The sequence below is a fragment of the Mirounga leonina genome, unplaced genomic scaffold (assembly GCF_011800145.1).
Source record: "Mirounga leonina isolate KUSES-001 unplaced genomic scaffold, KU_Mleo_1.0 Mir_82, whole genome shotgun sequence".
Taxonomy (NCBI): domain Eukaryota; kingdom Metazoa; phylum Chordata; class Mammalia; order Carnivora; family Phocidae; genus Mirounga; species Mirounga leonina.
In genome coordinates, this window is record NW_023270825.1 from 43,099,451 (window position 1) to 43,110,566 (window position 11,116).

Genomic DNA, 11,116 nt, shown 5'->3' on the forward strand with positions numbered 1-11,116 from the left:
AAACAGGAAGAAGCAGGGAGAGGTCCAAGAAGAGCATTGGAAGGGGGTTCAGCTACATGGCAGGAGGCTGGCGGAAAGGGACCCCAGAAGGTTCCCCAGAGGATAGAATGGCTGAGGAACTTTTAAAACTGAGATGGTTAAATATTCAGTTGTAAGTGCTTTGCCTTTCTATTCTGTCATGCAGCACGCCTAACCCTGACACACACACACACACACACACACACACTCCATTGCCCAAATCCTCAGTAAATTCTGCAGCACGCACAGCAGTGAGAGTGGCACTCTGGGAACTGAGGGGCTGTTAGGAGTCCAGTACGCAGATAGTATCTGCAAAAGGACCAGGGCACGCAAGAGGCAGAACACAGAGACCAAGAAAGCAGAGCAAGCAGAGAGTATAGCAGAGGGAACACAGGTCCCTTCTGGACACCCTGCCAGCAAGAATTCTCAGAGCTAGGGGCGCCTGGGTGGCTCAGTCGTTAAGCGTCTGCCTTCGGCTCAGGTCATGATCCCAGGGTCCTGGGATCGAGCCCCGCATCGGGCTCCCTGCTCGGCGGAGAGCCTGCTTCTCCCTCTCTCTCTGCCTGCCACTCTGCCTACTTGTGCTCTCTCTCTGTCAAATAAATAAATAAAATCTTTAAAAAAAAAAAAAAGAATTCTTAGAGCTATTGGCAAAGTATCTGGGCTACTTACTGCATAAGGGGTGGGGATTTGAGACAATTTTTACTAAATCATAAAGATCCAGATGAGCTCAGCAAGCTGGGGAAGTTAGAAACATCTAGTAGCTGACATCTGGCTCACACGACTAATGATGTCAAGTGGGTTTCTCTGGTTCACTGTCAGTGAGTAGTATATAAGTCATGAGAGAGTGAAAGAAAATGGCTCACAGCACCATCCCTGAGCAAAAGCAGCCCCCGCCATAGTCCTGACTGCTCTGTCCTTGGCCTAATGTTCATTATCCCCTGTGCGGTGATAACGAGTTTGCTTTGTGGGCTTTAGAAGTAAGGGGGAGAGATGAGCTTGGTTTAATGCCTGCTGACTCACAAGACACAGGGGCCCTGGCCTGCCTCTGAAGCAATGTGTGCACTTGAATTGGGGATGATTTCCATCTCTCCCCCTCCCCAGCAGGGAGAGGTTGCTAAGGAAGGCCAGCTAAAGCGTCAGAGACTGAGACCTAAGAACCCCGTCTCTGCCACCAGGGAGGGTATGAAAGAAGAAGGAGCAGGTACATTCCCTGCTAGGTTTTAGCTAACCTTTTAGCTCCTCTACAGGCAAGCAAGCTGCTGAAAACCATTAGAGCTGAAGCTGATCCTTATCAGACAGGAATTACACCAAGCACAGCCAGCATTAACGAAAGGCTACTTATCCCACATTAGGCATTAACTGGATGCAAAAGTGAGTCAACAGCTTCCCACTCCTCAAGCAGCGTGCAATCCAGAAGGGACGTAAAAAAGAAATACAGGACAAGGTTAAGCGAAATACAGTCCAAATTGGACGAACATGCCACGGTACAGGCTTGCGAAAGAAAAACTGCCTTTACTTTGTCTTGGGACATCAAGGAGGCCTCCACACAGAAGGCAGCATCTGAAGGCTAGGAAGAACATCCAGGGCAGAGACTCTGGAGATGATATTCCCAGCTATGGGAATGATGAGGGCAAGGATAACCTAGTGCTTATTCAGAGCTGGGAAGTATAGTTTGGAAACTAAAGATGGAGAGATTTTATTTTATGTTGTCTTGTTTTGTTTTATATTTTGCTCTTTGTTGTTGTTAATTCCATGCTCAGGAATTTGCACTTTATTCTATGCACAGTGAGGAAAGCAATGCAGATTTTATAAGGTAATCTGTGTTCTAGAAATGTATCTGCAATTTATGGACTCAATCAATAATTAATGTGCCCCCCCACCCCGCCCCATTGTATGCCCAGCATTCTGCCAGGCACCACGAGGCCAAAAGGAAAACCGAACTCCCTACTCTAAGAGGCTGTAATCCATTAAAGAGATAATGCACAGACCCAGAAGCAGAAAGAAAGGTGGGGAAGAGCACCACAGAAGCAAACTGACTGCAGGAACTCAGTGACAGAAAACAGACCAGGAGACGCTTGCTGGAGGCAGTGGTCTGGCGCTGAGCCATGAACAACGCTTAGTATTGGAATTGCAGAGAGAAGGGAGAAGTACCTTCTGGGATTGAGCAGCAGAAAGGTGGGACAAAAGCAGCGTGAATAAAGGTGGTTAGGGTGGGGGGCTTGGGGGTCCTGAGGGTATCGGCCTGGGTTTGGAAAGTAGAGGGTGGGGACAGGTACCATAGACAGTACTGCCCATGGCACTGTGTCCAAGCCATGTCCTTTCCCCAAACCAACGTAGACATCAAGGCTACCTAAGAGGACCCATTTCACTCATTCTTTCCTATACAAGTCAAACCTAGAGACAAAACCAGACAACTGCAGACTGTAACCTGATGTTAAACCACACTTCTGTTCCTTTGGGAAACAGCACAAGTTCATCAGCCTAGAAGGTTCTCAAACATTCTTGAAGCTGATGTCCTGGAAGTGCTAGGTCAGTGGAGACATGGGGAGACATCATGGTACAAAATCATGTCCTGAAGTCAAAGCCCAGCACGTATCAGGCAAATCCCACACATATGCCACAAACTGAACCCTACCATCCTAGTGGCATGGACAAAAAATAACCTCTTATGTAGGGGGTAGTGTGGTATCTGGGAAAGCCCGAAGGTAGACTCCTGGCAGCAACTTGACAGGCAGCAAGAAGACTTGGGATAGCTCATTTAAAGTGTGGGTGTTATGCATCCCAGAAGACAAAAATGCATAAATAATGGCAGGTAAGATATGAATCAAGCTACTTAGCAGGAGTCAGATTGAGAATCTATTGATCACTAAGTCTGTTGGATCCCTACAAGATACTTCCCCTCTGTCCCTTCTCTTCATTCCCACAACCCTTGCCCTAATTCAGCCCCATATTACCTCCTGCAAGCTCAGGGACACCTTGATTTTCTAAGTATACAATGCTCATCAAGTTCTTCATTGCTCATCAAGTAAAATCTAGATTTCCTAAGCTGACATACAAAGCCTCCATCCTATGACCTTCATCTTAAATAACCAGCTCCCTTTCAGGGCCCTTATGCTTCAGGCAACCCAAAATAGACACACTCAAGCCTCCATATTTTTCCTTTTCGGTGGCTTTGCTCCAGCCAGTGTTTCCGGGCGGTTCTCGCAGACCCTTTGTGCTCGCTTCCCGGGGCTGCCAGAACAAATTACCACAGACGGGGTGGCTTAAAACAACAAATTTATTTTCACACAGTTCTGGAAGCCACAAGTCCCAAACGAGGGTGTTGGCAGGGTTGGTTCTTCCAGGAGGCTCTGAGGGAGAGTCTGTTCCAGGCCTCGCTCCTGGCTTTTGATGCCTGCCCACATCCCTGGCGGTTCCCGGGCTGTCAGTCTCTGCCTCCGTCTTCACAGGGCCTCCTCTTTAGGCGACTGTGCCTCTCACATCTCCCTCTGCCTTTCTTTTATAAGGACACCTATCATCAGATTTAGGGTCCACCCTAAATCTGGGATGATCTCATTTCCAGCTCCTTAATTATATCTGCAATAACCCTTTTCCAAATAAGGTCACATTCAAGGGTTTGGGGAGGACGTGTCTTTTGGAGGGGCCACAAGTCAGCCCCCTACACCCTTCAAGACTTTGCTCTCTCCCTGCCTCCTCTGTGCAGTATGCCCTGATGCCTCTCTACAGGAGGCCATCTCTCCCTCATAAACTGCCAGGACACCGAGCAGAATTGTGCTTGGTGTTACTGTCTGTTTGCGTGCCCAGCTTATCTTTGAGTGCATTGCCTAACTCCCCAGGCCTCAGCTCTCTCATCTTTAAAACTGAGATGATAATTACATCTACTTACAGCCTTGTTTTTGTTTTGTTTTTTAAGATTTTATTTATTTATTCATAAGAGACAGAGAGAGAGAGAGAGGCAGAGGGAGAAGCAGGCTCCCCGCTGAGCAGGGAGCCCGATGCGGGACTCGATCCCAGGACCCTGGGATCATGACCTGAGCCCAGGGCAGACGCTTAACCATCTGAGCCACCCAGGCGCCCCAGCCTTGTTTTGATTTAAAAAAAAAAAAAAAGAGGTTTTAAGGAGCTTAAAGAGTGACTGGACAGAGTAAGTCATCGGTAAGTGCGGTTATTATCACTATCTTTATTATTGTTCTTGCTCTCATCCTTTCTGCCATGTTGTAAGTTGCTTAAAGACCAGCATTTCTGTATCCTTGATGGGATCTAAGGAGTATCTCGCACACAGTAATGGGTGAGTGAACATGCCGGCAGCGGGGGAATGACAGATAAGTTGTCTTGAAATGAAATAGTCGGACCGCCTGGCTGGCTCAGTTGGTTGAGCACCCAACTCTTGATTTCTGCGCAGGTCATGATCTCAGGGTCCTGGGAGGGAGCCCCGAGTTGGCTCTGCACACTCAGCGGGGAGTCTGCTTGAGGTTCTCTCTCTCCCTCTGCTCCTCCTCCCACTCACGTTCTCTCTCTCTAGCTCTCTCAGATAAATACATACATCTTTAAAAAGAAAAGAGAAATAAAATAGTCAACGCAGAGACACGTCCGGAAATGTTCTGAAGGGAGTGAGTCCCCTGCCCAATCCCCTCTCAGCAGTGGTATATTCCGCAAAGGTGGAGAGTCTCTTCTCCATCACTCCTAAGACATTTCTGCCAACAGTTACTACCTCTGACTTACAAGAAGCACCACCTGAAGATGTGCCACTCAGTGGCCCTTCTGAGTAAGTACGGCGTATCCAAAGGAAAATTCATTTTCATGAGGAACATCGTTTGCAGATTTGTCATCATGGTAATTATATTTTATTATTCCCACTATACCTCTTAGCATTAACTTGACTCTGAAATAGAAAGAAAAAAGGGGTGGGGGAGGGGCTGGCTCCTGGTTTATGGGAAGAGTGACTCAAGGGCCCTAGGGAGCCTTCTCTCAGGAACTGGGTGGGTGTGCTGACTCACCTCAGCCTCCAGCCCACTCCCAAAGGTTGCTCCCCTCAAGGGCCTCTCAGGAGCTATGGAAGCTTTCAGTGGTACTGCCCGTTCTTGTCTACCCACAGCGTGATGTCCCCACATAATCCAATGGGCTACTCTGTAAAGTTGCCTTCTCAAGGCAACGCTCTTGATGGAGCGTTCTGTCTTTTGTTTCAGAATACTCTGAAGGTTTCCAGAAGACTTTCACTATTAGGACTGAGTGTTAAAAGGCACTCCTACCTGGCTGCAGATAATGTTCTAGCAACCCTACCCTACCCCCGACTGGGTACTATATTCAGTGCTCTACTGATCATCTCGTGTAATCCACGACTCCAGGGTCAGCTCCATTTCACAAGGGAGGAAGTTAAGGCTTACAGATATTAAGTAAACTGCCTAAAGTCACAAGGCTTGTGTGTGATTATGCAAAGATTCGAACTGACTTCTAACTCTCAAATTCAGGCTCTTCATACACTGCATTCCTCTGCTTCCTAATATGCATCTGCACAACAGGAAAGGCAGATTTGTCTCTCTCCACAACTGCAAAAAGGAGGCTCACTCGATATCGAAGTACTGAGTGAAAATAACAGTCTTCTTGCACTTCCCAGGTTAGAAACATTGAGGCCGGCCATTCACAGATGGGCAAACAGCTGCAACCTCGGAACTGTCCTTGATTTTACATAATAAATGTAAATGTGTTTCAAGTTTCCTGAGAATGTCTATCAGGATTAAGATTTTAACTGTTAATTCTCGGGGTGGAGAAGACAGCACTGGAGAGTCATTCCCAACTTGACTCTAATTATACAGAATGCAAGTGTGGGCACGTACGAAGATATGTATTTTCGCGAGGCGTGTACAAAGTTCAGTTCAGTGGGAAGAGGAAGCTGAAGTCCTTATATGTACTTTCCTGAGCAGATGCTACAAAACCTAAGCTGCTGGGCACGACCGGGGGCAGGTAGCTGTCGTCTGGGACCAGACTGCCCTGCATGCATCCGGGTTGAGAAATGGTCGAGCACCTCTCTCCTGCCCAGAATCAGGGCTGACGGACTCCGTTCCATTTTCACATAACAGCTGCCAAAGCTGTGCCCACGAATAACACTTCCTATGTATATTGTGCTTTAAAAGATCATGTGTTCTTTCTTGTAGAAACCCTCTGATGGTAGATGTCCATACAGAAAGAACATACTTGGGATTAGTCCAAGAGAGAAAAAGGAGCTTGTGAAATTTTAATTCTTGGCTTTAATTTTACGTGAGATTGAGCCATTTTCCTGGGAAAATGAAGATACAGCGAGTCTTCTTTACATTCAGTGTACAGCACCACCTGAGAGGGACTGTAGTAGCCTCCCTGGGGAAGAAGCATGGTGACGTTACCATTCAAGAGTTTCAGGGGACCGAGATTGGGGAGCCATGGCCACGGTGACTAAGAAGGTCATTTGTGACAAGGCTTCAGCACCTTCTTGATTGAGCCTTCACACAGATGCTGTCGTTTAGGCTCCATCTCCAGGGAGAATGGGAAGGATGACTTGTTGTGGGATATTTTTATTTCAAATGATTACTGAAAGGACAAAAATTCATTAAGTTTTGATCTAGAAAAGACCTTCAAGCCCTGCTCAAATCCACCTTCATATTCTTGTGTATAAAAATCCTTGTCAGGAAACTTGTAGCTCAATACAGAGATTAATTGCAACGAATGTCCATGGCTCGTAAGACAAAAAGAAGGCTGCATCTAGCAAAGGGCCACAGATTAAAAATGTTCTCTCCTAACATGGCCTCAAGAAACCTAATCACATTTATGAAAATGCTTGCTTCTCAGATTTTTCCTAGGCAGCGAAATTGCCCCTCATGTGTAACACCCATCAAGGTGGTAGGAGTGTGGATTACTCTACAAGCCCTTTCGGTTGGTTTAGCCACTGTAAATTGAATCTCTTTGTATAAATATGGACAAATGTATCTGCGTTGATTGGTACAGTGACTAATCTTATCTTTTGGAAGTACCCCCTGGTCTTCTGCCACAGAGAAATATCCACTTTTTATTTTAACATTTAGGGGATGTGTGGACCCCTTTGTAATCTGACTCTGAAAGCTGTTTGCGCCCCAAACCAGATGATATTTATGGAGAGAAAAGAGCGCCCCCTAGTGAAACATGTTTCCCAATATTCCTTCAACCCTGAAGTTCCATCTTTTTCCTGCCAGAGACTATCTGGCCCCACCCTGACGATTGCATTTTAGAGGCTGAGGCCCAGTGCTCTTGATTGTTTGAGAGCGGAGAAAAATTTGTTGGCTCCAAAATGTTTTTAAATTTCAAAACTGAGGGCGCCTGGGTGGCTCAGTAGTTAAGCATCTGCCTTCGGCTCAGGTCATGATCCCAGGGTCCTGGGATTGAGTCCCGCATCAGGCTCCCTGCTCGGCAGGGAGCCTGCTTCTCCCTCTCCCTCTGCTGCTCCCCCTGCTTGTGCTCTTTCGCGCTCTTTGTCAAATAAATAAAATCTTTAAAAAAAAATTTCCAAAACTGAATTAGTAAATTTGATTAAATGTCTACAAAATGGGACGTATCAACTGCTCACAAGCAATTCAACTCTCAGAGATTTATAAATTACATTTAATGTGTGATATGGATTTTATTTTAATATTTTCTCTTTTTATATTTTATTTATTTATTTGACAGAGAGAGAGAGAGAGCAGGGGCAGCAGCAGAGGGAGATGGAGAAGCAGGCTTCCCGCCAAGCAGGGAGCCCAATGTGGGGCTCGATCCCAGAACCCTGGGATCATGATCTGAGCTGAAGGCATTCGCTTAACCAACTGAGCCACCCAGGCGCCCCTTTAATATTTTTTATGATGAAGAACAGGGCCTATTAAAGTAAGAGTTAAAGGCTTATTTTCCAAAGAGTTGACCTCTCTTAAACACTCTTCATAACTATTGGCGTGGTCCATCTAAGTCTTGACATTACTCTCTTAACGACATTAAAAACAATACTTTATACTTGCAAAGTGCTTGCTAAAATTTACTCATACTCCCATTTAATCCAGTTAATCTTCACAACAGTAATTAGGAAAGAAGAGATTAAAATTTTTGGATAAGGTTATTTTGTTTTCCTTTTTCTTCTTTTTCTGCCAAATTGCAAAATATTACAAAATCTGAAGAAAAAAATCAGAATCAAAACAGATTAACAAACACAGTTCAAGTGAAAACAAACTACTAATTTTTTTTTAAGATTTTATTTATTTATTTGAGAGAGAGAGAATGAGAGACAGAGAGCACGAGCGGGAAGAGGGTCAGAGGGAGAAGCAGACCCCCTGCTGAGCAGGGAGCCCGATGTGGGACTCGATCCCGGGACTCCAGGATCATGACCTGAGCCGAAGGCAGTTGCTTAACCAACTGAGCCACCCAGGCGCCCACAAACTACTAATTTGAAATGACATATGTAGACTTTGATGGGGGACAATACATAGCATGTGGCCCGAGTCAAATACTCTGAATAGGGACAGTGTTACCTGGGACAAGTTTCCTAACTTCTCTGTGCCTCAGTATCCTCTACTGTAAAATGGGGATAAAAGAGTACTTACCTCACAGGGCTGTTGTGATGTTTAAATGAGTTCATGTCTGAAATACCTAGAACAGTGCTTGGCACATAATAAGAGTTCAGTGATTGCTAGCATTTAATTATTATTCAATCAAACCATATCAATCTTTGATTCTCAGAAATACAACAATTTAAGATTTTGGACAAATTAACTCTCAACAAAACAACTGAAAACATTCACCCAAACAGTCATGCCTCTTTTATTCTGAAACTTTACCTAGAAAAAATTACAAAAAGAAAAGTAGTACTAGGATCCCTCATGTACCCCTTACCCAAATTTGCTTATTGTTAACATTTTATTCATTTGCTTTACCATTTGCACTGCAGATCACTGCAAATCTGGGTCCCTACTTCTTACTTATAATTTATGATGTATTCCTTTTCCATCTCTTTCTTTTTTGCATTTTCTGTTTCTGAGTAACAAATTACCACAAGTTTGGTGGCTCAAAACAACACTGTTTTTAAGTTCACAGTTGTATAGGTCAGAAGTCTGGGCATAGCATGACTGGGTTCTCTGGTCAGGGCTTCCAAGGCTGAAATGACAGTATTGCCCAGGTTGAGTTCCTTTCAGGGATTCCTTTCTTTGTTGTTGGCCAAATTGAGTTCCTTAGAGCTACAGGAGGAGGTCTCCATTTCCTTGTTGGCTGTCAACCGTGGGCTGCTCTCAGCAAACAGAGGTCACCCACCTTCATTGCAACATGGCTCCAGTCATCTCCAGAGCCAGCAGTGGAGAATCTCTTTCACGGTAAATCCTTTTCATGCTGTGAATCTTCCACATGAGGAAGAAAAACCGAGTTCGTTTTAAAATCTCACCTGATTAGGTCAGGCTCACCCAGGATCATCTACCTTTCTTGAAGTTGACTGGGACCTTAATTAGATCTGCAAAAACCCTTCACAGTAGCACCTAGATGAGTTTGAATAACTGGGAGAAACTGTATATGCATCAGGAGGGTGGGAATTTGGGGAGCCATCTCAGAATTCTGCCTACCACCTATGATGAGACCCTTTATGATTCTATGTATTAGTTGGCTAGGGCTGTCACAGCAAAATAGCACAGACTGAGTGGCTTAAACAACTGAAATTTATTTTTTCACAGTTCTGGAGGCTGAACACCCACGATCGACGTGTCAGCAGGTTTGGTTTCCTGAGGCCTCTCTCCTCAGCGTGTAGATAGCTGCCTTCTCACTGTGTCCTTGCATGGCCTTTTTCTCTGTGCACATGCATCCCTGGTGTCTCTCTCTCTTCTTATAAGGACAGCAGTCATATTGGATTAGAGCTCTGACATATGAATTTGAAGAACACAATTCAGTACCTAAGAGTCTAATAACAAAACCAAGAGGCTAGTCTCTCAGCGACCAGGCAGGAACTGTGCTAAACATTTTTCGTAGGCAGAATTGTAACAAAATTACATGTCATTATAAACCATTATATAAAAGTCAGCTTTATCAAAACGTTTCCTATATTCTTGATTAGAAATTCTGTAAGATTTCTATTGTGATCTGATTGTGAGAGCCATCTATCTTTACCATAATGTTTCCCATGCTCCATTTTTAAAATGATTTTATTTATTTCAGAGAGAGGAGAGTGCCCGCACGAGCTGGGGGAAGGGCAGAGGGAGAAGCAGACTCCCTGCTGAGCAGGGATTCCCACACCAGGACCCTGACCTGAGCTGAAGTCAGCTGCTTAACCCACTGACTCACCCAGGCGCTCCCCCACCCACCCCCTGCTCCATTTCGAGGGCAGCTTCATTCACCAATGAAGTTTTACTGATTATCTATGAGCTTGGTACAGAAATACAAAGATGAGTAATCAAAATTCCTGCTCTCAGAGAGTATAGTCTAACAGGAAAGACATCTTTTATGTGTGTCTCCATGTACATGTTGAAATATCTTACATTGAAAGTGTCAATTTTATTTATAGAACCATCTGCACATTTAAGTTCTTAGGAGAGCTGAGGCATTGAAAATTAAAATAATGATTTCAAGAAAGGGGCAACTCTGAATATCTGGTTTTTGTATTATCTCCTTGAGCTGCCTCAAACGGTGGCAGCACATTGGATTGTATGAAGCTTTATATTTTTCTATATTTTATTTTAATTCCACTTTGGTTAACGTACAATTAGTTTCAGACTATACGTAGTTTTAGACTGAATGCTCTGTGATTGGAGGAAGAACACCTGGGATTTGAAGGCGAGAAGCAATCATAACGTAAAAGTACTACACCTGACTGCATAAGGGTGTGTCAAATTCCACTCGCTCTGTTCAGGAGAGCGAGAGAGAGAGAGAAAAAATCCCTTAAAAAGGGGGGTGAGGATACCGTTCATTTCCTCCTTGTCCAACGCGTTCACCTTTTATGCTGCGAACACGGAGACCCCTGCCCTGGAGGCAAAGGCGTGAGCACGTGCAGGTACTGAAGGAAAGCTCCAGATCTGCGGGCCAAGCTGCTCCTCAGCTGTGGGCGGAGTGCGGTGATTGCACGCCGGAGAGGGGCCCCTTCCCTCGCGTCTCC